This window comes from Ambystoma mexicanum, chromosome 2p, assembly GCF_040938575.1.
Source record: "Ambystoma mexicanum isolate Mex_15411 chromosome 2p, UKY_AmexF1_1, whole genome shotgun sequence".
NCBI classification, from domain to species: Eukaryota; Metazoa; Chordata; class Amphibia; order Caudata; family Ambystomatidae; genus Ambystoma; species Ambystoma mexicanum.
The window spans coordinates 726778366-726802119 of NC_090923.1; positions in this window are offsets into that span (position 1 = coordinate 726778366).

The window sequence follows — 23754 nt, forward strand, 5'->3', positions numbered from 1 at the left end:
GCTCTGTGAGTCCAGCGCCAGAGGGGCGGGTTGTATCACCAAGGAGCGAATGTCACGGTCGCAGACCGCAAGTTTCTCGAGTCTAACATGTGGGGGGGGGGGGTCCGTCGCGTTAAACCAGTAGGATGTATATTGGATTTGGGATACCAGCCAGTATTTAAGGAAGTCAGGGGCACCAAAGCCCCCGTAAGCCATAGGGGTAGACAAGGTATCCAGTTTAAGGCGGATCGCACCCGAATGCCAAAGGAAGGAATTGACCGTGCGGGTCAGTTCACGGAAGAAACCCCCTCCGGCCAAAGGGGGATATTGGTGAACTTGTAGAGTAACTGGAGCAACACAACCATTTTCAGTAGACCTATCCTACCTGCAAGGGATATCGGGAGTTTGACCCAGACTAGAACCTTAGATGACAAATGTGTGATACGTTTGGTAGTTCTCGTTGAAAGTCAGCGCTTGATGGCGCGTTATCTCGATCCCCAGGTAGGTGATAGTAGACTGTGCCCATGTGAACCCCCGGGTGTCAGGAGGTGGGGGGGAGTGCATTCTGTAAGAGGGAAGAGTGTAGATTTCGAGCAATTCACCTTTAGGCCCGAAATTCGGCCAAAATGTATGACGTCTTCCAGTAAGTTGATGGAGGGAGAGCGTATAAACAACAGAGCATCATCAGCATATAGGGACACTATGTCCGCCTGGCCCGCCGTGCGGAGTCCTCTATGTGCGTGGAATTGGCGGAGCATATCAGCGAAGGGCTCTATTGATATGGCGAAGATCAAGGGAGAGAAGGGGCATCCCTGTCTCGTCCCCCTGGCGATCCCAAAGAGGGGGGAGTAGCGGTCGTCGCTGCGGACCCTAGCCACAGGATCAGAGTAGAGCAATCTAACCCAGGAGAGAAAAGAGGGACCAAATTTACAGCTCTCGAGGACTTGCCACAAATGCCTCCATGAAACCGAATCGAACGCTTTTTGCATGTCGAGCATGGCCGCTACCGCATGTGTCTCGGGGTTTATTCTGTTAATTATATTAAAGAGACGCCTTAGGTTCAGAGAGGTAGAGCGACCGGGGATGAAGCCCCCCTGATCCGGATGGATGATAGATGGCAAGAAGGGAGCCAACCGGAGTGCTAGTGCCTTAGCGTATATTTTGACATCGCAATTTATAAGTGAGAGCGGGCGGTATGAACCGCATTGTGAGGGGGATTTACCAGATTTAAGTAATACCGTAATTGTGGCTTCACAAAGTGAAGGGGGAAATACACCAGCTTCCACCGATTCCTCCCAGAGAGCCATCAGGTGAGGGAGCAATAGTAGTTTATAGTGCTTATAAAATTCAACTGTGATACCATCCGAGCCAGGGACCCTCCCTGAGGATAAGGTGTCCACCGCATCAGAGAGCTCCTCAAGCGTAAGTGGGGAATCAAGGGAACCCGCGGTCTCCGGAGAGAGAGTCGACAAAGGAAGGGTATCGAGAAAGGAGTCAATCTCCGCCGCTGGCACCTCATCAGAGTTGGAATATAGGGTTTCATAGAACGTGAAAAATTCCATATTGATGTCCTGTGAGGTGACAGCCATAGAGCCGTCAGGTCTCTCAATCCCAAGTATATGCGGGGACCCCATCTCGTGACGGATAAGTCTCGCCAGAAATCGGCCAGGGCGCTCGCCCTCCCCGTATCTTCTCGCCATGCCAGGGTTATCCAAGAATTTTTGTTCGCGCTCCGCAAGGGATCGGAACGTATCCAGCTCCACCCCGATATCCGCCAGGGTACCCGGAGTGGAGTGAAGTGAACATTTAGCCTCAAGGGTCGATAATTTAGATTTGCTCTCGGCGAGGTTTTTGCGGATCGACTTAAGGACACTGTTCTCCTTCGACAGCGCTATCCCTCTAATGTAAACCTTGAAGGACTCCCATAGAATGGCCTGCGATGTTACCGAGCCTGTGTTTGTCTCAAAGAACACCTCGATGGATAGCTCGAGTTCAGAACAAAACTCCGGGTCCAGAAGGGAGAGAGGCTTCAGCCTCCAACGTCGAGTACAGCCGGGATCCGGCCCCCAATCTATGGTGATAGTCACAGGAGAGTGGTCAGACAGGGTTCTGGGGAGAATCATTAGCTGTATGACATTCTTAACTAGTACGTTGGAGATCACCCATCTGTCAATACGGGAATAGGAATCGTGGACCGAAGAGTAGAAAGAATAAACGTGGGAATCCGGGTAAAAGAACCTCCATGCATCAACCATGGCGAGACGGGGCAGGGACTAGAGTGCAGCATAGGCTGCTCTAGAAAGTTGACGAGGTTTGATCCCAGATCTGTCGAGGGCAACATCAAAATTTGTGTTAAAATTCCCCCCACCCCACCCCCCCAGAGGATGGGAACAAGGGGGAAGCCATTGAGAAGGGACGTGACCTGTACATAGAAATCTGGATCATTTATATTGGGACCATAAATGTTCAGCAGGACTATCTCCTTATTTTGAAGCGTAGCATGAAGCAGTACATATCTGCCTTGAGGGTCTATGTGTGAGGAGATAAGAGTGAACTTGAGACTCTTATGGATGAGGGTCATGACCCCACGGCTTTGGGAAGAGAAATCAGTGGAGAATCTGTGGGGACCCCATGATTTGGCAAATCTCATACACTGTTCCGTGCGGGCATGTGTCTCCTGTAAGAAAAGAACCTTGGATCCATGACGCTCAGCCTGCATCTGTAGCTGCCTCATCTTTTTGTAATTACCCAACCTCGCGGTCCGTAATTGCTTCCAACGCCAAGCTTTTTGTAACATAACACCCAACATGTCCCACCCCCACCCACATCCCTCCCCCAAACAGAGGGATGGCAATCCCAAAACCCCTCAACCAAAACCAAACCAAAGACATCAGCGCCTGGGGGCCTGTAGGCCGGATTGGCCGCGTCTCTCCGGGCAGCGGCAGGTCCAAGTGAAATAAAAGGTGCCAACAGTGAGAGCTTGCACGTAACTTGGGCGGAGATGTTGCACATGTTGACGTGGCACATATTCGTAACAGTGAACAATCTAAACAAGTTACAGAATGGAAAACCAGTGTGACTCCAGTACAGGAAGGTGGCCGGGCTTGGGCCCTCCTCGACTGGGCTGAAGGGTAGCTGTAGGGCCTTGAACAGAGGGGGGGGATCAGCCTGGGAAATGTTTGTCCAGGAACTTAGAGGCCTCTTCTGGAAGAGTGAAGAAGAACACCCGGTTGGCATGTTCTTTGCGAAGTTTGGCGGGGTAGAGCATGGCGTATTTAATTGAGTGATCACGCAGCCAGCACTTTACCGCCAGGAAAGTCTTGCATTCACGCTGGACGGCCATCGAGAAGTCTGGGTAAAGGTGAACCCTTGCGCCACCCAGTAAGAGCTCACCCTTGAGCCTCGCGGCCCTCAGGAGGGCATCGCGGTCACGAAAATTCAGCACATGGGCTATGATGGGCCGAGGAGGAGCGCCAGGCCTGGGTTTAGCCGTTAGGGCTCGGTGTGCACGCTCTATGGAGAATTACGGGGAAAGTTTGGATGAATCGAGGAGCGTCAGTAGTGTGTGCTCGACGAAATCTTCCATTGATTCATGAACCTCATTCTCGGGAACGCCCATAATACGGAGGTTATTGCGTCTTCATCGGGATTCCAAATCCTCGTTCTTCTTCTCCACGTCGAGGACTCGGTTGGAAAGAGCGACGACCTCAGAGCGCAGGGCACCCAATGCATCCTCAGCGGAGCCCACCCTTGTCTCGACCTCCGCCACCCTGCTATCCATCCTCTTAATATGGGCCTTGATAGAGGATATAGTGCCGTTCATGTCATCTAGTTTTGAGTGGAGTGCGGTGAAGCCCTCCCGAATAAAGTCCATCATGTTTTGAGACTCCGGAGCTGTGGCGGATGATGACGCCGTGGGAGCCTGCTCGGTGGCTTCCTCTGGTGATCTCACTGGCGTCTTCGCAAACATATTGATGGAGCTCTGTTTCTTTGCGGCCCCCTTGGTCATCCTGGCGATGTTGGAGTTCCAATGGAGTAAGGGGGGAATCCCAGCAGCTCAAGAAAGAGGTGTGGCGAACTCAGGCCGTGCGACACGCAGGGCAGGATGCAAGGCGTGATGTAGAGCAGGTGATTTTCCAGGGGGGGTCAGCGACTGTGGACCCGTTTATGTGAGGCCTGTGGCCGCCGGTGTAGCCTGCGGGGGTTCAGCCTGCCCCCGGCGGTGCGGAGGGCGCAGTCCGGAGAGTTCAGGTGTAGATGACACAGAGGGTGAAGGTGGTGGTGTGCAGTGGCCGCTGTGAGAGCCGTGATCAAGATATGGTAGTCCATGCGAGTCTGTAGGAGGGGTAGGGAAGAGCACCAGCCGGCCCTGTGTCCTACTGAGGAAATGGACAGGCTGAGGCTCAAAAGCAGCAATGTGGGATGAACCAAGCCCCGGGATTCCTCAGGCCAGGAGGCACCCCAAAGTAGGTGTGATGTGGGTGGCTGGCGTGGCCCAGAGCACCCCAAGTCAATTACCAGATTACAGGCCAATCTACGGAGCAGAGGGACACCCGGGTGATGCAGATCCAGGGCAGAGCTGACTGTGTTGGGCGAAAGCGCCAGCGTCCAACGTGTGCCCCTTATGTTGCAGAGGAGGGCACCGCCAGCACTCGGGCCGCGCTGTGAGGCGGTACCCCCCCTCCACGCACCACGTACCTTATTGGGCTCGGGACCCTGCGGTGTATGTCAGCGGGGGAGCGCGGCACCAGGCGTACAGGGGTGCGCCGCAGCTCGACCCCTTCACCGAAGTATCTTTGAGGGGGGTGGGGGGAGGGGGGGAGGGCCCCCAGCAGTTGGCACCCCCAGCGAGCAGGATCACGGTCCAGGAAGGGCCGGGCCGCGGCAGCGCTGAGGACACCCTCCGAGGCGGCATCGGATCACGCCGCGGCCGCAGCCGTATGTGCCGCCCTTCCGCGGTCAAAAGAGGAATGCAGGGTCAGGGCTCCGGGGGAGGCCTCCTCAAACAGTGAGCCTCGGCAGGGGTGGGTCGGGACCCTCGCTGGAACGAGTGGTGGCACCGGCGAGCAAAGAGGCCCGGCACGTCCCACAGCCGGAGCTGGACGCCGGCGCGAAGCCGCCTCGCTGGTGGGGGAGGGGCGCAGAGATGTCGGGATCTCAAGGTCCCCGACACCGTTTTGCGTCGGGGTTCGGGCCAGATGAAGCCCGGATCATCCGCAATCGAGTCGTGCCCTCTGAAGTTGGGTATAGATGCAAGAAGGTGCCGCAAAAAGGATCCTGTGACCTGCCTGCCGCGGAGAGTCACATTCAAGCAGCCATCTTGTTCAGCGCTCAACAGCGCCCCCGGGGAGAATTTCTTATACCAGAATGCCACTGGATGCAATTGGTTGGTTATAGGATCTTGTTGGGATAGCATTGCCCATTGCCACACTAGATGCGTCCGTTTCTACCAGGAACGGTAGCTCAGGATCTGGGTGTTTTAGTATCGGTGCACAGGTAAACTGTGGCTTGAGTTGTTTTATTTATTTATTACATTTATAGAACACGCCTAACCCACAGGCATCTCGGCGCTTGAACTTAAGAATATGGTTACAGGTCATGCTTGGTTTTACATGTCAGTTAATTGGTCAAACCGTGCAGGATCATAAAACAGGTGCAGCAAACAGTAGAAGGCATAATAAGGCTTGGTTGTACAAGTCCGTTCATTGGTCATGCATTAGATGGCATAGTATAGGTATAGAAAGAGGTCTGCATACGGAGAGGCAGGTTCCAAACCAGGGGGCAAACTAAGATTCCTAAAAGAGGGTGGGCTGATGTTTGATATCCTGAGCAAAAAGCCAAGTGTTTAGTTTTTTGCGAAAGGACAGTAGACAGGGATCCGTCCTTAATTCCGTGGGCATGTTGTTCCAATAGTTAGCCGCTAGGACGGGGAAGCTCGCGCCACCAGCTTTTTGTCTTTTGAATCTCTGCGTGGGGAGTAGTCCTGCATAGGCTGAGCGGGTCTGGTGGTTGGGTTTTGGAAATCAGGCTTGAGAGGTGGGGGGGCAGTGTTGGACAGGCATTTCTGGGTGAGTGATAGTACTTTAAATTTGATGCAGTCCCTGTCTGGTAGCCAGCGGATGTTTCTTCGGGCTGTGGTTATGTGTTCTGATTTGGGGATATTAAGTGCAGCTCTGATAGCGTTGTTCTGCACGATCTGGAGTTTCTTAATGTTTTTAGCGGATTAAACTGCAAAGATTGCGTTACAGTAGTCTGTCTTAGCGAGGATAAGAGCTCTAGCCAAGGTGATACAATTCTACACTGTGAGATAAGGTCTGCAAGCAGTAATGAGTTTGGCTGTGTAAAATGAGGCCGACGTGATGGTGTTGACTTGGCGGGATAGAGTAAGTGAAGGGTTGAGGTAGACTCCTAGCGTCTTGACTTCTTTGGCTACCTAGATACAGTTTCCGTCTATGTCAAATGGTTGGTAGGAGGTTGGGAGGCTCTTGAGTTTTGCTGGGCTGCCTATGATCAAGATATCTGTCTTATTGTTAAGACATAACTCATTTTGGGCCATCCAAGCTTTAATGGTGATGTAGATTGCGTTTAGTGCTTTAGTGTCGGTGTCTTAATCGCCTGTGATGTGGATTAGTATTTGGGTGTCGTCAGCATACTTTGTGTATGAGCCACCCAAATTGTTGAGTATGTCAAAGAGAGGCTTTGTGAAAGAATTGTACATAGTAGGGCCATGCATGATTCCTGAAGCACTCCGCATGTGCCCGGCATAGAGCGAGCCACTGCTGTGGATGAGAAGACTCTAATAGAGTGGTTTGAGAGGAATGATTAAATCTAGGTTATAGCGTCATTAGAGAAGTGGGCAACGTTGGCTAAGTGGCAGCATAAGATGTTATGATTTACAAGGTCAAATGCCGCTGATAGGTCCAAGAGGAGAAGGTTGGCCAGGTCGCCTCTGTCTCTTATCTGATCCATTTGGGTTTTTAGGTCAACCAAGGACGTTTCCATGCCGTGGCCTGGGCGGAAGCCTGATTGTCGAAGGCCCAGCAGGTTGTGTGTTTCTAGATATTTTGATTTTGTACATATGCGACCCTGTCTAGTATCTTTAGAAGGAATGGCACAGTCGTGATAGGCATGTAATTTGTTGGTACATTTGGGTCTAATGAGGGTTTTTTCAATAGGTGAAGTACCCAGGCTTCCTTTAGGTTATCTGGTACTTTATTCGTAATGAATGAGTTATTTCTGAGTGAAGTGATGAATGGTGCCACATTTTTTTGCCCAATCCTTGACTAGCGTAGCAGGACATATGCCACCTTGACAACGTGAAGGTTTAAGCCCTTTGATAATTTTTGTGGTCTCCTCTGCGGTAATGGGTAAGAATTCGAACTTAGGGAACAGTCTAGGTGGGATATGTTCTACTGTAGTTGGTGTCGGGATGGAGAGTTTGAGTTTGTTTTGATTGATTTTGTGTTGGAGGGATGAGATTTTGTCCATAAGAGCCTTTTGTATTTTTTCGCACCAGGTTTGATCCTTGATGCACAGGTCTGGGGTCTCTGAGTGAGATGCTAATTCTCTCGGGACTGAGAAGAGATCTTTAGTGCCAGAGTTGGCATTCTCTATGCGCCGGTAATACGCGTTGCTCTTTGCTCTATGGGTGGCTTCTCTATATTCAGCAGCAACTGTGGCAAATTGCTGTTTGTTAGAGACAGAAGTGCTTTTTTTCCAATTGCTTTCTGCATTTCTTTTTTTATTACTGTAGTGATAAGCAATACCCGCACCTCCCTGGGATCCAGCCCTTTGTGCAAAGTAAATCACTCCTAATTACCTTCCCACACAAATAAGGTTTAAGACGCACGATGATCTCAGTCTGGAAAAAAGCCAAAAACACATAATATATGATGCTTGCATTTATTATCTACAGTGGCTAATGAAAACTAAGCAGCAATTTATAACAATGTGGGAATAGAAAGTGCAAGCTATATAATGCCAATTATCAATCACAGATGAATATGCAATTATTTGGTCTTACGCTCCTAATGAAATGTAGATGAAAGTACGATCTGATCACACCCAGGACCCTCGCCGCTACAGGTGCCCGGCACTCCTCAGAAGAGGAGGGGAGGACTGGCCAAGCCCCCACAGTCCTACACCAGAGCGGGGATGTGATGTTAGGAGTCTCGGCCCTGATAGTGCACAGCTGGTCGTCCAGGCACTGTTCTTCTTGATACGCGCGTCTTTCCAACAGCCCAGGATGAGTCCCCCCTTCCCTGGTCCAAGTATAGTTCTCTTATTAGGAGCTGCACGTCAATCATCATGACGTGTCAGCTCTTCGAGAAGCTTCTAGGCTCTCCCTTCCCGGCAGTAAACATGTTTTTTGCTTGGAAAGTTACAAGACTGGAAACAGCCAGTCTTGGCTCCCAGGCTTCGAGCACTGTGTTTTGAAAAGATCAGACATTCTTGCCTTATCAGTGCACCTGACTCGCAGAGCGAAGACGAGCAAAGCTGTGCCTGGCTCCCAAGGGCTGCATAGAGCCTCTTGCAAATGCTAGATGTTTTATGTTTTCAGAAAAGGCCTTCGCAATTAACCCCTTGCAAGCATGCAGGCTCACCCAGTTCGAGAGTCCTGGTTGATGTCAGCATTTTCCTCCACGCAAGATAGCTCAGTGGGTTAGTGCAAATGCAGGTTACTGCAAGCGCCTAGCAGCTTATCACGACAATTACGTAGGTCCTTGAGTTCTGGGGTGAACCAGTGGTTGATATGCGATTTGGGTTTAGCGTTTGTCAAGGGTATCGAGAATCTCCTCTTGATCCTGTAGGATCTCGGCCTCCCTTACTTCCCTTTCCTCCTCACCTCGTATTCCCCGGCGTAGGTTCAGGGTCTGGTTCTCCTTAGGCTTGGCCTTCCCTTTTTTTTGTAGATGAGAGCGGCCGAAGGAGGCCGCCACCGCGACACCCCAAGGGTGAGCGGTGGTGACCCTTCGCGGCCGCGGAGTTGGGGGGAAAAAAGCCAGAGGCTGAAAAAACCCCAGAGAACTGTAGATGAATCGTCTGTAGTAGGAAGCACTTGACACTTGCAGGAGCTGAGTATCTGCTGGAGAAGAGGCACACACCCTTCCAGAACTGGGCAGTAGGCCTCCAAGGAGGAATAGCAGAGGCAGGTAAGAAATCGGAAGTCCAAAGTATCAGCAACAAGGTAAGAGGGCTAGGCAAGGCAAATCCGAAGTGTATTCCTGGGTACGGTACACAGAAGGAGCCGATAAACAAGAAAAGGCGAGTGGAGGAAGGTAAGTAAGAAAGGCGGAAGGATTGAAAAGACGGAAAGTCAAGAATAGTAAACAAAGGCGGGCGGAAGGGGAGGTAAGGAAACGGGAACGAAGTAATAGAGGGAAGTTAGTTAGGCGGTAGGACGGGAAGGGAATGGAGAACGGGAGCGAGGAAAAGGGGAGAGGGAGGAATCAAGAATCGGAGCGAGCTCCGGAAAAGAGAAACCTGGGAAGGAGAGTACCTAGAGCCGGAGCGGGGTGACCGGAGAGGGTACAAGAAAACTAACAAGGAAGGGGGGGTTAGAGTACGGAAAAACAAAACGGTAGCAGGGGACACGAGCACGAAAGACAAGCAGCAGCCGAAAAACAGGAGCGTTGCAACGCACCCGAACACAGGAAGGGGCGGGCTATAACCTGTGTCGGGATACGTTGCTGAAAAGACTAGACCGCTGCACTGGGTAGAGGAAGCGTGATCGGGATATCCGTACGCCGCTTCCACCTATTCCAGAGCTTCCAGGCTCCCCGAGCCGTGACAGCGTTGTACTTGCCCAAGGGTGACACTATGTCCATAGCTGTTTCCGTAGTTTGGTTGTAAGTGGCTACCAGGGAGGAGGGATCAGCCGTGTTCACTGTGTGAGAATTGACCGGTGTGAGCAGAGGTAACATGTTATCTGGCGGGATGTTACTGTGGTTGCGAGTTGCGAGTTAAGGTTGCCGGGGCGATGTGTGGGGGTGCAGGCTTGTGTGTTTGTGTTGATTGAGAAGAGTATGGTGTTGTGCTTTGACCACAGGCCAGGGTTGTTATTGGAGATATGTGTAGTGCAGTTATGTCAGCAAGACAATCAAGCGTGCAACATTTCGCATGTGTTGGGCCTGTGAGGTGTGAGGTGAAGCCTTGTGTTTCGATAGTATTGGCTAGGATTGTGGCTTGTGCGTCAGAACTGTCATTGAGTCCTAGGTTGAAGTCTCCCAAGATGAGGACTTTAGATGTAGGTTTAAGGTCAGTGGCCAGTAGGGATGCTATGTCCTTGTCAAAGGAAGAGGTGGGACCTGGAGGCCTGTAGATAAGATGTAGAGTTAGGGAGGCAGTGTTAGATACGGTAATTTTAGTAGATAAGAGTTCTCCTGAAGGGAAAGGAGCATTAGGTATATCTCAGATGTTGAGGTTAGTTTTAGATATGTAGGCACTACCACCTCCTTTCGTAGTAATTCTGTCTTTTCGGATTATAGAATAGCCTTCTGGTATGGCCAATGCCAGAGAAGGGCCTGCTGCTGGGTGCAACCAGGTTTCTGTTATGGCGATAAAGTCTAGGTCATTAGTTGTAATTAATTCAGATATGTCCAGGGCGTGTGCTGGTATTGATCTAGCGTTAATAATGGCTCCCTTGATGTGGATAGAATTGATGTCTTTATCCCTGTTGAGAGTCGTCTTAGATGAGGTCGAGGGTGGTTTAGACTTGGGTCCTGTTGCTTTGTTTTTCTTAGTCTGACTAGGTTGGGCAGTGGCAATGGTATTGGCTAATTTAGTTGTAGAGGAGCAGGTGAGGGTTTGTCAGTTAGTGCAACAGGGGCTGAGCTGTGTGTTTGGTTGGTATGGTGGTTTTTTGTTCTGTCGCTAAGTCTTTTGTTTCTTTGGCATGTGGCGAGATTTGTAGTTCCGGGGCAGTTATGTGCGTGCTTTTGCTTAGTTAGGGAGGCAGGTACGTTTTGGGTAGAGATAGGGAGAGCTTTGTTAGCTGTGTTGGTAGATAGAGTCTTGCACTTTTTAAAGTGCAGCATTTGGGGGAGGAATGTTGAAGCAGAATGGTGTTGAATTTGGGGAGTACCTTGGCCATGCCTAGTGTGTGACTCTGGAAAGCAGGTGTAGGTACTTTAGGCAGTGAGGATGGCATATCGCCTCTGTGAAATGATGCTCTCGCTAGAGGGCAATGTAAAGGGTTCAAACCAGGGCTTGGAGGCTGCGTGGTGCTATAACCAGGTCATTCACTTTGAGGGTCTGATTATGGCTAATATAGCTTTAAATCCTGGCGTTGGGAGGCTGAGTCCGACTAAGTGCAGCTCTAGGTTATTGGCATTACGAGGTTCAGGTGTGACTAAGTAGGGCTAATTAGCTTTAGAATCTGCGTTGGGAAGCTAAAGTGCGACTAAGTGCAACTCCTGGATTGCTATCCTTGCAAGACTAAATACAACTCGGAATAATTCGCATCGGGAGGCTGGAATGTGGCTAAATACGATTGAGAAACATTTGCCTTGTGGGCTCTGATGCGGCTAAATACAGATTAAAAGTCATTTGCCATGTGGGCACAAATACGGCTAAATACAGATTAAAAGTTAATTGCCATCAATGCACGTCAGTAGCATTTGTATTGCTGAATACGAGAGGCAGTCATTTGCAGTGGGGCATGAGTGCAGCTAAAGGCAAATCAATATCATTTATTGTTGCGGAGCTCAGACGTGACTAAAAGAAATGAGTTGTTTGCAATAAGGGCACAGATGAGACAAGATATGACTCATTATCCTGGCTCATTATCGTTACGGTTGAACGCTGCTACTCCGATCATTCATGATTAGGGGTTAATTGAGTCTTTCGGGCATGGTGTAGAGTGAGCCAGTGGGGCTGAGATCGGGAAGAGGGATGGGTGCAGCGTTGAAGCGGTCGTGCTATGTTAGTGGTATTGGACCAAGTTGTCTGCAGGCCTGCAATGGCCGCGCTGAGTTCAGATTGTGCGACTTCAAGGGGCGTTGGGGAGGCGACGTTCAGGAAGGTACATAGGGGATTGCAGGTCGCAGGTAGAGGCAGTCGTAGCAGTGTATGCCTGCGAGGGTAGGCAAGTAGGGTTACCTTGAACGCCGTGGTGTACGGTGGAGGGTTCCAGCGGCATGCACCGGAGCAAACAGGAGTAAACAGGGCCTTTAGTGGGAGGCTGCCGTTCACCTGCTGGCTCGCTATTGGTTGGGTTTTGAAGAGCGAGTGGCCAATGGCAATGCTGCTGGTCACGGCAACAGGGACGTGCTCTGACACAATCGAGCCTCAGGGCCGGGCAGCCTTTTTCGAGCGCCTGGTTCTTCGTAGTTACGGTCGTGAGGCTGTGACGAGTGACTGGATATTGACAAATGCGGCACGTTTGCTGCAAAATGTGAACGCAGTAAAGATAATACTGTGTTTCCACGGGAGGGGCACAATTGGTCGTCGGGGTGCTCGAATGGTGGAAGATTTCTTTTCCTGCTCTGCAGTATAGCCACAGATGGCTTACCTTGCTAGGCAGGCGTTAGGAGCCCATCCCGGGTTTCCTTTTCCATCGACGGTGATCGTGACCCCACAGCTTCCATGTGGGTGTTCTCCAGGGGCTGGTACAAGAATGGTTGAAAGCCTGTTCAGCTTCTGCGGTCCACATGGAGGTCTTATTTTTCCTGAGCAATGAGGTGATTGGATGTGCACTATTCAAGAAGTTGGGTATGAATCGTCTGTAAAAATGTGCGAACCCCAGGAAGCTCTGAACTGTACTTTTTTAATGGATGTGGGTGAGGGCTATTGCAGGATCGCTTCCACTTTTCGGTTGTCCATTTGGATGCCTTGCAGGGTCAGGGTAAAGCCCAAGATTTCCACTTTGGTCACATGAAAGTAAAATTTCTCCAATTTTGCATATAACCAGTGTTGTCGTAACTTGTCCAGGACAGCCCTTACGTGGCATACATTTTCTTCCAGGGTGGTTGAGTAGATCAAAATGTCATCTATGTAGACCATTGCGCAGACATCCAAGAATTCTCACAGGACGTCGTTCATAAAGAACTAGAAGGCCGTTGGGGCATTACACAGGCCAAAGGGCATGATGGTATATTCGAATAACCCAAACTTGGTGCGTAAGGCTGTCTTCCACTCGTCGCCTTCTTTTACGTGTACTAAATGGTATGCCACGCGGAGATCTAATTTGGTGTATATTTGTGCATTTTTCACTTGGTCAAGAAGTACCAGAATCAATGGTAGGGGGTAACTGTTCTTTATGGTGATTTTGTTGAGCCCTCTATGATCGATGCAGGTCCTGAGAGTCCCCTTCCTTCTTGGGTACGAAAGAGAGCTGAGGAGGCTGGGGACTTTGAGGGTCGTAGGAACCAATTCGTTAAGTATTTTATTTTATTTTTTTATTTATTTTTTTATCGGTTTATCACAAACCTTTAAAATATTTACAAACAAAACACAAAACCCTACACATTTGAAGAATCATAGTCCTTTACAAATACCCCTCCCATTTTCTCTTCCGTGCGGTCAGATCACTGTCCTCCTTACTCATCAACCGGCAATGAATTCAAACGATTTTCAATTATAATTAAGAAACGAGTCAATGGTAGTATCAATTTCATGTCCGTTCCTTGAAACATGTTTGCCCACCAATCGTCGGCGCAAAGGGAGGGGTGATTTAGGCCCCAAGGGCCCAGATAGATTGTCCTTTCTGATCGAAGTGTCGTGCAAAATAGCACCAAATGCTTAAAGGTTTCCTTGTCCTTAGTGCATAGTCTACACATTGGATTTGTGACTTTATTACATTTCCATGAAGCCAACCGATCTTTGGTTTTAAATATGTTGAGAGGGAGCATCGTGAACACTCTTCGTGCCTGAGGATCTGGAAACAACTAAATGTAGCATTGTGGGAAATTAAATGCCCGAGTTTCTAGCGGCGCCTCACTCATCATTTTTGCTGCAGCTCGTTGTGTACTTTTTCGATCCCAATCCGCACGACAGATTTTTAGTTTGGCGGCGTTCGGGTCATTATGAAGCATATCCAAACTGATTCCATGTTCACTCAGAATCTCTTTGCATCTCTTAGACCACAGTGCAACCATGCTGTTATTTGTGTCTGATCGTGGAAGATGTCAAATTGCGGTATTTGCTCACGATGGCGAGTTTTGCGAAACAAGCTCACCAGGGTCTAGCATACCCTAGCGTGGAGCAATATGAGCGACAGTTCGTATCTCACACATGCTGTCGGAATTCCCCTTGGGAGAGACAATACCTTAGACCAGAAGCAGTTCTCTAGCGAGGCCCATGTTTCATGGGTACAACCCAAAGCGTTTCCAGCACCATATAGTAGGACTGGGATTACTTTTTGCTGGTAAAAAGCTAGCACTGGTTTTATTGAGAATTTCCCAAATTTCAATTTCTTTTGCATGATGACAGCTTGACTTGCCAGTTGCTTGCATTTCCTTTTAGTTTCAGTAATCCAAGGCCCATTGTTAATTGATGAATTTATTAACATGCCGAGGTATTTTATTCTCTGGGCTATCTGAATGGAATCCTTACCCAGGCACCATCTCAGTTGTTTCAATTTTTTTCCCTCCTTCGCTATTCAGGTTCTTTAACACCAGGATTTCACATTTTTTTGTGTTTATCACCAGTTGGTTAGTTGCAACATATTGGTCAACCGCATTCAGCTTCCTCTGAAGGCCGACAGGTGTTAGGTCCATCAGGACCAGGTCGTCGGCATATAACAACCAGCTTAGATGTGACTTAGCTACTTTTGGTGGAAAAGAACTTACTGAATCGATCGAAAGACCTATGTCCGATATAAATAAGCTGAATATTGCGGCAGCTAAAGGACAGCCTTGTTTTACCCCTTTATAAGTTTTGATTGGTGCTGTTAAGTTTCTAGAGCGATCCAATCGGATTTTGATTGAGGTTTCAGGGTGAAGATCCCGGATTGCTGCTACTAAATCAACCAGACATCCTCAACTTTGTAGTTTTAACCAGTGGCCTGTCGATGGTATCGAATGCACATGAGAAGTCAATGAAGGCCAAATAGACCTTTGTGTTCGTCTTTATCGCCTCCATTTTCATCAGATTCAAAAGTAGCAGATTTAGAGAGCAGCCTACTTGTTTTACAAATCCAGATGCCTTTTGTCTATATGGTTTGACTCGACTGCCCATGCCACCAGTTTTTGCTGCAACATTGTGGCATACATTTTCCCCAGAACGTCCAATAGTGCAACTGGGCGATAATTTTTTGGGCATGTTCTGTCTCCCTTCTTAAATATAGGGACAATGACAGCAGATTTCCAAGATCTATCAAATAGAGCTACGCATATAGATGCCCACAGCTCTGGATGTTGTTTAATAGTAAAATTGGTAAGTCCATCAGGGCCTGGTGCTCGAGAGTTTTTTGCATTCTTGATTATTGACACAATGTCTTCTCTTGGAAAAGTCAAGGCCCACGGTTTTGAAGATGTTTCCAATGGGACATTTCCTTGAGCCCTTGCTTTGTAAAGGGCTTCAAAGTGGGCTATGCAGGCAGATTCTGAGACCATGCAAGACTGCAATGCCATTTGAGGAGCTTGAAAGTTGTTAATGAGACTCCAGAAGTCCCTCGAGTTTTTGTTCTTCAGTGTAGCTAGCATCTGCTCCGCGTCGTTTTGCATTAAGGCATGTTTATGCATCTTCAACCAGGTCTTATATTTTTGTTTCACCGCCTTGCTTTCCAGTTTTCGAGTGGCAATATCTGGGGACTGAACTCTCCTAAGTGCAGCCCGCATCCTTCGTTTTTGAATAAGTATCTCGGGATAGAAATGATGAGCCCGAACCATGTGAGTTTTTAAGGCCTACTTTTATAGTTTTGAATTGTGTCAATAACTGATCGTATTCTAGATCTGCACTCAATTGACAATACTGGATCATCACAGCATTGACTTCACTCTCTTCCAATCTTAAGCGAACTCTGTTTGATTCGACCTGGAGTTTGTATGACCACTTTGGTCTTTGAGCAGATTCTGTTATCACAAATTTCATGAGTAGCATATCATGATCACTGTTTGCTTTTTCACAGATCTTCAGCGAATGTATCCTAGGGTGCAAGGCTTCAGACACAAACATGTAGTCTATAATAGATGATGAGTCCGCATGGTGCCATGTGGGAACGGGTGGTATGTCACCACAGGTGCTTCCATTCAACATCTGAAAATTTCGTAGACCCTTTTCGATCAACCATGCTTGTGCCAGTATGCCCTGGTCTGGTTTTACTTGCTTAAATAGGTCGATGTTTAAATCTCCACAGAGAATTATCTTCGACCACCCCAAGGATTCCACACGAAGGTCAATTAATCCTGTTATCTGATCAATGAAATCCGTCTTTCCTGCCCGTAGATGGTTCCAATACAAGTTCAGTATTAAAATCCTGTCTTGAGTATGCTCATGTGCACCGACTCTTTCAATGACTGTCTCCTGAATATAAGGAGAATGGGTGACAGAATTTATAATTCGCCATCCCGATGCTCTTCTCACCATCGTTAGCAGCCCTGACATGGGGCGCCCATGATTTGATTTTATAGATTTATTGCGATCTCAAACTCTGAGGTTACCGGCAGTTCACTTTTTAATGTCTCCTGTAAACACACGATGTGGAGATTGTCTAGCCAGATTGTATTAAACAGATGTATAAACCCTCGTGTGTTCCAGGAAGCTAAACTACACTCCATGGGGGTTTCAAGCTCCTGGCATTATTGGTCATTTTTTGTGTTTAAGGCCCCTGCTAACCAATGCCATTCATGATTTCCAGGGGCGGAGGTTGTGGTTTGAGGGTCTTCCTTGATGTTATCATCGGAAAGTTCTTTTCTTTTAATTGTAATTCTTATTTGCGCATTTTGACCATCAGATGCCACTCCACCATTACCCGTTGATGTTTGATGATTTGTAGCTTCTACCTGATTTCGACCGTGACCTCCCCGGTCTGTCAGCTTGAAAATTAGCTAGACATTGTTTTCTCTTCTCATCCATTGTGAGGAACACCGGACTGAGTAAAGGAGGAGGCAATGAGTTTTTGCTATCTCGTGCTTCAATGATTTCACAGGACCTTTCATGTAACCCGCATTTTATAGCTGGGATTCTGCAATTGTCCGATACATGGTTGATTTGTCGCAGGCTTATCCGAAATTATTTTGTCTGTCGGCTGTACAGGTGTATCCTTACATTGAATGGGCTCCCCACTTTGGTGAGTTTCCATGTTGAGCGGCGCATCTTCGCCTAATGAAGCGACAGTTTCCAGATCCACATATTCCGGCTCGTCGTAAGTTGACAGGTCCAGTAGGTCCACCGCGATATCCATGGTTGGTGTGGTACTCTTCGTTTGTGTCTGTTTAACAGGTATTAAGTTATCACTTTTGCCGTGAGTTTGGGGTTAATTTTTAGGTGGAGCAGTGCCCGTGGATGAATTGACCAAATCAGTGGTAACTGCCTGGACCAATTTGATGTTCCAAAGGAACTTCCGAGCTCCATTTAAAGTATTTTTTTTCTTTGCCTTTTGATTTTTTGATTTCTTACTGGTTATTTTATCAGCAAGTTTCGATTTTGATGGCAAATTCTCAGATTTTCCTAAGGCCTGAGGCCCTCCAGTGAAAATTGAATAAACATTCAGCTGCCCCACTGTGGAAGGAGTTAATTGGTCTTTTGGAGTCAGTTCCGTTTGAATGTTCACTCCTGAGGTCGATGCCATTTGAGGGTCCTGACAAGTTTTGTTAGCAGCACATCTAGCCTGCTCAAATGCTGTATGGAACGACAGGTCTGCGACGTTTGGTGTAAAGGAGATTACCGATGAGCAAGGACCCGTCTTCATCGAAGACGCTGCGGCCTTGTTTCCTGCGTCTAATGAGACTGTAACGCCCTTCATGGCCTCTGCTGCGGGCTCCTCACCCACCGGAGTGATCTGCATTGGAATTGAAGACTGAAGACGGTGATGTTCTTGCAAAGTCAACACATCGGCTTGAAGATGACAGTGTTTTAAAACCCTGTTATGTTCTTGCTCAACTTGGGGTCTGGGCTTAGCACTAATTTGCCCTCCATCGAGGTTGCCACACTCAGAAGACCTTTGCCGAAGTGAATGATTTGTATCATATTTAAATAGGGCAAGCGTCTCCCGGGCAACTTCAGCGAACAGCCTTTTGTCAGTTGAATCGCTTTTTCTACTCTCGCTTAATAGGTTGAAGGCTGCATCCAGTCTTTTGATGCCCTCATGTTGTTCTACATATGAATGGTCACAAGTTTTTTCCAGTTAAATCAGTTTGGAATTCATCATTGCCACAACAGTCGTTAGGTCTTTAGTTGCCTCATGTATATTCTCATAGAGTTTCATAAAAGGGGCCAATGAAATCGGCGAGGATGCCAATAGAAGGGCTTGCAATTCAGTTAGGGGCAACACAGACGGTAATTCCGCTCTTGTAGTTTGAGCATGGAGCTTTGGCGTCCTACCGGAGTGTTGCTCCTTGTCACGGCGAATTTTTGAGAATGGACGTTCCATCAAAGATGAATCCGTAGAGTCATTATGGGACAAGTGCTCATAGCAATACGTTTCGTCAGTCACCCCTTTTGCCTTCCTATTTGAAGTAGCATGTCTTTTTTGGGAGGTCAGGTGAATATCAGATATTTCATGCTCTGACTCCCCATTTGGTAGATGATTGAATGTCTTCAGCTGTTTGTAGCAAACCTCTGACCATATGTCGCCTGTTGCCCCCAACAACTGGCTATTATTTCTTTTTAGGGTTGTTTTAGCCTTAGTCTCTACAGGAGTCCTCTGATCTTTAGGTAGCTTAGTTGAACATGCTTTGTTCAAAAGCACTAGATTCTGTAGGACGTTATTCACAACTCCCAATGAGTCTCTTCTAGCAGCATTTTTTTTTTGGCTTGCATCCGACTCAGTTAGGCTGTCAAGGTTTGAGCTCTGATCTCGACGTTGCCCTTCTGAATTTAAATTAATTGCCTGCCGCTTCGAATCATCAACGTTAGCGTCATGAGATGATCCAGTGACCGATTTAGCCCTGACACACACTGGAGAGCTTGCAGTGAACAATTCTTCTGTCTCCTTTATAATATGTATAGAATCCTTGCAGCCCAGGCTAGAAAGTGAAAGGTCATTCAGGGATGAAGCTGCTTTCAGTAATACTGTTGGGTTGCAGCCTTTCGACAATTCAGCTTCCTTTCCTGCTGTATAGGCTCCACCAGGGGGAGCCTCTCCCTCTTCACAGCAGCCAGTGTCAGCTTCCCGCCCAGCGGTGCTCTGGCCGCGCTGAGCCGGACTCCTCTTCCCCCCGAACCTTGCCCCTTCTGAGAGGGCGTCCACGGGACCACTGGGCAGGTGAGTGTTAGCAACCACTGATGGCGAGGTGGGCATGTTGCCGTCGCAATTGGGACTCTTTTTTTTCAGTGACAGCTGCAATCTCGAGGCAAGGTGCTGCCGAGGAGTCGCTGTGCACGGCGCGTACACTTCCCACACATTCAGCGCCACTACCTAGAGCAGAACAGCTCTCCTCAGCAGCGCCGGGAGTCAGACGAATTTCCTCCGGCGAGTATGCGGGTTCAACCGAGGCAGTTGGTGCTTCAAATACTGCGTAGCACAGAATATGTGTATGTTTATCAGCCTCAAGTTCATGATCCTGATCAAGATTAGGATCTGAAATGCAGTTGGCTACATCAGAGGAACATGCATGATAGCAACTTACTTTTGGGATAGATCGAGGGCGTTGAGCAGCTAAGTCCTCCGTAATACCAGCCCAATCTCGTCCCCTCTGTGCCCGAGTCCTCAATACAGGGGAAGCTGCATTGATCGCCCACTCGCCAAACAGCTCCGCGTCCTCAGCCCTTTCCACCTCAGGGCTTCACGCCGCAAGGGTCACAGAGGCGGCCTTAAGTAGTCAGCTGACCAGCTGGCCAGGCGATATTAAAGGCACACGCACCTCTACCCTCTTCTTATGGGCTTTTATGGTGTTGAATGGGGTTGAATGGATTGAGCGTCTCTCTGCTTCCTTTCCTTTCCACTCGCCACTGCCAAACAGCTTTGCGTCCTCAGCCCTTTCCACCTCAGGGCTTCACGCTGCACGTACACGGCATGGAGCGCCCCTTCCTCCGTGATTCTCTTGCTCAGTCGTAGACGTCCTACGTGTAAACATCACGACGACCCAACAGAAAAACTTGTTAAGTATTGGTCTAGGTATTCACGTAAGTGTCGATTTTCCTTTTCGTGAGACCGTAAATGCGCTGCATGGAACCTGAGATCCTGGTATTAAGTCTATCTGGTAGTCATATGCTCTATGAGGGGGTAGGGTATTGGCCTGCTCCTTTTGGAACACATCTTGATATTCTTTGTACATTGCGGGCAATTGTCTGGTCAGGCCAAGCTGCTCCGCCTCTCCCTGATTTGGAGTATTAGACACCGGTAACTGGGCCATGATGGGTGCCAACGGGTAACGGGTATGAAGGCACTCCGAAAGAAGACCATTGCGTGTGTTCGCCAGTTGATGACCGGTTTGTGGCACTCCAAACAGGGCATGCCAAATATGAGCTGGAACTGTGGTGCATTAATAAGGTTGAATACTATGCACTCCCGGTGGCCGTCAAGATACAACAGTTCAACATCTTCAGTTCACTGAGTTACGGGTCCAGATGATAGCTGTGAACCATCCACCGAGACTATGTTGTCTACCTTCTCCTTCTGTTGTACAGGTACGCCAATATGTTGGGCCACCTTCAGATCAATGTAGTTTCCGATTGCTCCACAGTCGATATAGGCTTCCATAGCGTACGTCCTCAGAGGTTGCCCTGGATTGATGAGGATTACTGATATTGTAAGTTGTGAGACCGTTGGTGTTTTTTCTTTCCTCGACAAGCCGATCCCTAGTCGAGTCACAAAGTTTTCTGATGGTTGCTTTGGATCCTTTGAATTCGCTTAGTTAACATTGACTACTCCTAAAGGCCTTCTAGATGGCTTACTGGGACATTCCTTCAGGAAATGGCCTGTCTTGCCGCAATACAGGCAAAGCTGTTGTTGACGGCGCCTCTCGCCCCTCCTCCTTGGTCAACGGCTCTCTCCCACTACCCAGCTGCATGGGTTCTGGCAGAGTCTCTTGTGAGCGTGATGATACCTCTCGTGGGTGTACGTATAAGGGTCATCCTTCCGAACGTGATTGATCCATCTTACTTTCCTGCAATTGATGGTCTAGTTGCACCACCAGGTCTATATATTCCGAGCAGCACTCAGGCGGGTTGACAGCTTGAGCTTGGACTTCCTTGAGTTTGCTGCGAAGACCTCGGTAAAATAGGGTAGTCCTCTTCTCCTCCGGCCAATTTGTCTCTGCAACGAGTCGATTAAAGGCAGTGGTATACACCAACAAGTCTTGTGACCCCTGCTGGAGGGCCACTAACTCCCCGTCCAAAGCCTGCCTCTGAGCACGGCGTGCGAAGAGCTTATCTAGTTCACGTTGAAAACCAGCAAAATTATACAGGATGGGGTAATCCCGGTTGACTAACGGGACTGACCAATTGGCTGCATGACCCCCCAAATATGATAGCACAAAGGCAACCTTGATCTGATCAGCACGGAAGGCCCCAGGCCAACACAAAAAGTGTAACCTGCACTGGTTCATGAAGATGGCATAACTCTGTGTATCCCCTAAAAACTGCTCAGGAGGAGCCAGGGGAACTGTGACAGGGGTTGTTACCTGGATATGGGGTGGCCCTGCTACAGCCCCATCTGGTAGGCCAGGCAATGGAACCTCACCTGCTTGTGTTACAGTTGGGCGTTTTGCAAGGTCCCCTGTCTTTTCCCAGCTCACCACTACTTCTTTTCTTATGGCATTAGTCTCAGAACGGGCTGCGTGCACCACTGCTCGCAAAAGGGCTGCCAACTGATCTACCTCCGACTCATAACACTCGGGCAGGGCTTGAAACGTGGGCTTAGCGTTCTGTAACGCTTACCTCTGGTGCCCTGCAGGAGTGCCTGGTCCGGACGGTTCCGAAGCGTTGCCCCACTGGATAACCTGGTTATGATGGACACCCAAGCCACTCCTTCCCCCACTGATCCATTGCAGAGCTAAAGCCCAGTGGACGGTGTGGTCGGGCTGGTTGGGAGGGGCCCGGTAGAACTCTGAGCCTCTGGTCAGATGTGCAAGGGGATCTGGATGGAGACCTAGGGGCAGGTAGGTACGGTATTCAGTATGTGTCTCCCGACTTTCCCCCCCACCTCACCCTTATGTCTCACTTAAGTAAGCTGGCTGGTGCGCAGGCGGTTGTGCTCACTGTGTTTAAAAGTAGGGCTGAAAGTGCCAGGTAAGCATCCGACTCGAGTTGTTTCACTGTGAGTAGTGGTCCAGGTCAGTTGTGACGCACAGGATGCTGAAGCAGTAGTGGTAAGTCTTTGTATGGCGCTGCTTTGTCTTCCTAGAGTCCTCGCAGCTTGCGGCTCGGAGCGTGGCTTGTTTTGTATTGTTCGTTCTTGTCTGGTGGCCCGGTGCGCTTTAACAAGTCTCCTTCTCTCTTCCTTTCCACAGGTCCGGATCTCGTGAAATGCTGTTCCGGATTGAGTGGAGCAGGAACCCAGCAGGACGCCAGCCGGCTGACCGCTTGTTCATTTAAGTACATTCTTAATGGGAAACTCGGGTGGACATTGTCATTAAACTTCAGACTCTTAATGTAGTTTTCTCTGTTTCAGGTGCTGCGATTGCCGCAGACCTCGATCGGCAATGATTCCAAGTAAGTATCAAGACTGAGGCTGTTACGGGGCTCTGACGATGAAGTCTTTAAGTAGGTATGGCTGCAAATGAGTTTGGGTGTGCACCGGTAAATTCATGTCTCTGTGCATGTGGAAACAGGAGCGGTAAGCTATACACTGCTCTTGCAGGTAGCAGAAGAAACGCTAAGCACAGCGTCTGGTCAGGGGTAACACTAGAGCACCAGGGATGTCAGGCCTTCGGGTATTCCGGGGGCCATCTTGAGTTCCACAGCAGGTTCTACCTTGGCGGCATTGTTGGTGTGGGTCAAAGCAGCTCCTAATAAACGTCTGCGCCAGCCACCCTGCATGTCCAGTCTATTCCTACACTAACATAGGAGGGTGTGCCTTGTGTCCTTATGCGTGTGCCTTGTTTTCTCTGGGATGATGACAGACCCTAAATATCTTGCAAGCTCACAAAGCAATCAAACCCAACATACATTGCCCTAATTGATTTATCAAAGGCACTTGATTTTGTTAACAAGTCAAACTTATGGCTAAAATTAAAATCATGGAATATACCTGATGGGTTATTGCAAATAATCATTGCCCTTCACTATAATACATCCGTTACAGTTAGGTTAAATCTACAAGGCGACCTTTCTTCAACCATACCCACCGAAAATGGTGTTAGGCAAGGGTGTTTACGTGCAGCTTTACTTTTCCATTGATATTTTGCTGATTTGGTTCCTTTTCTGCAAAACTACACCTTTGCGTCTCCTTCCATAGGAAAATGTAAAATCCACCTATTAGCTTATGCTAATGATATAGCCCTTATTGACAATACTCCTATAGGGCTAAAACATTTAATCTCAGCAATGGAGGCATATGCTAAGAATAATGATTTAACAATTAATCCTACAAAATCGAACATAATTATGTTTTGGAAACCAACTAACAGGTCCCGTAAACAACACTGGAGCATGGCCCGGCAAGAAATACGGATAGTAAAAAACATAAAATATATATGTCTTACTCTCAGAACCAATCAGTCCCTCCAGGAA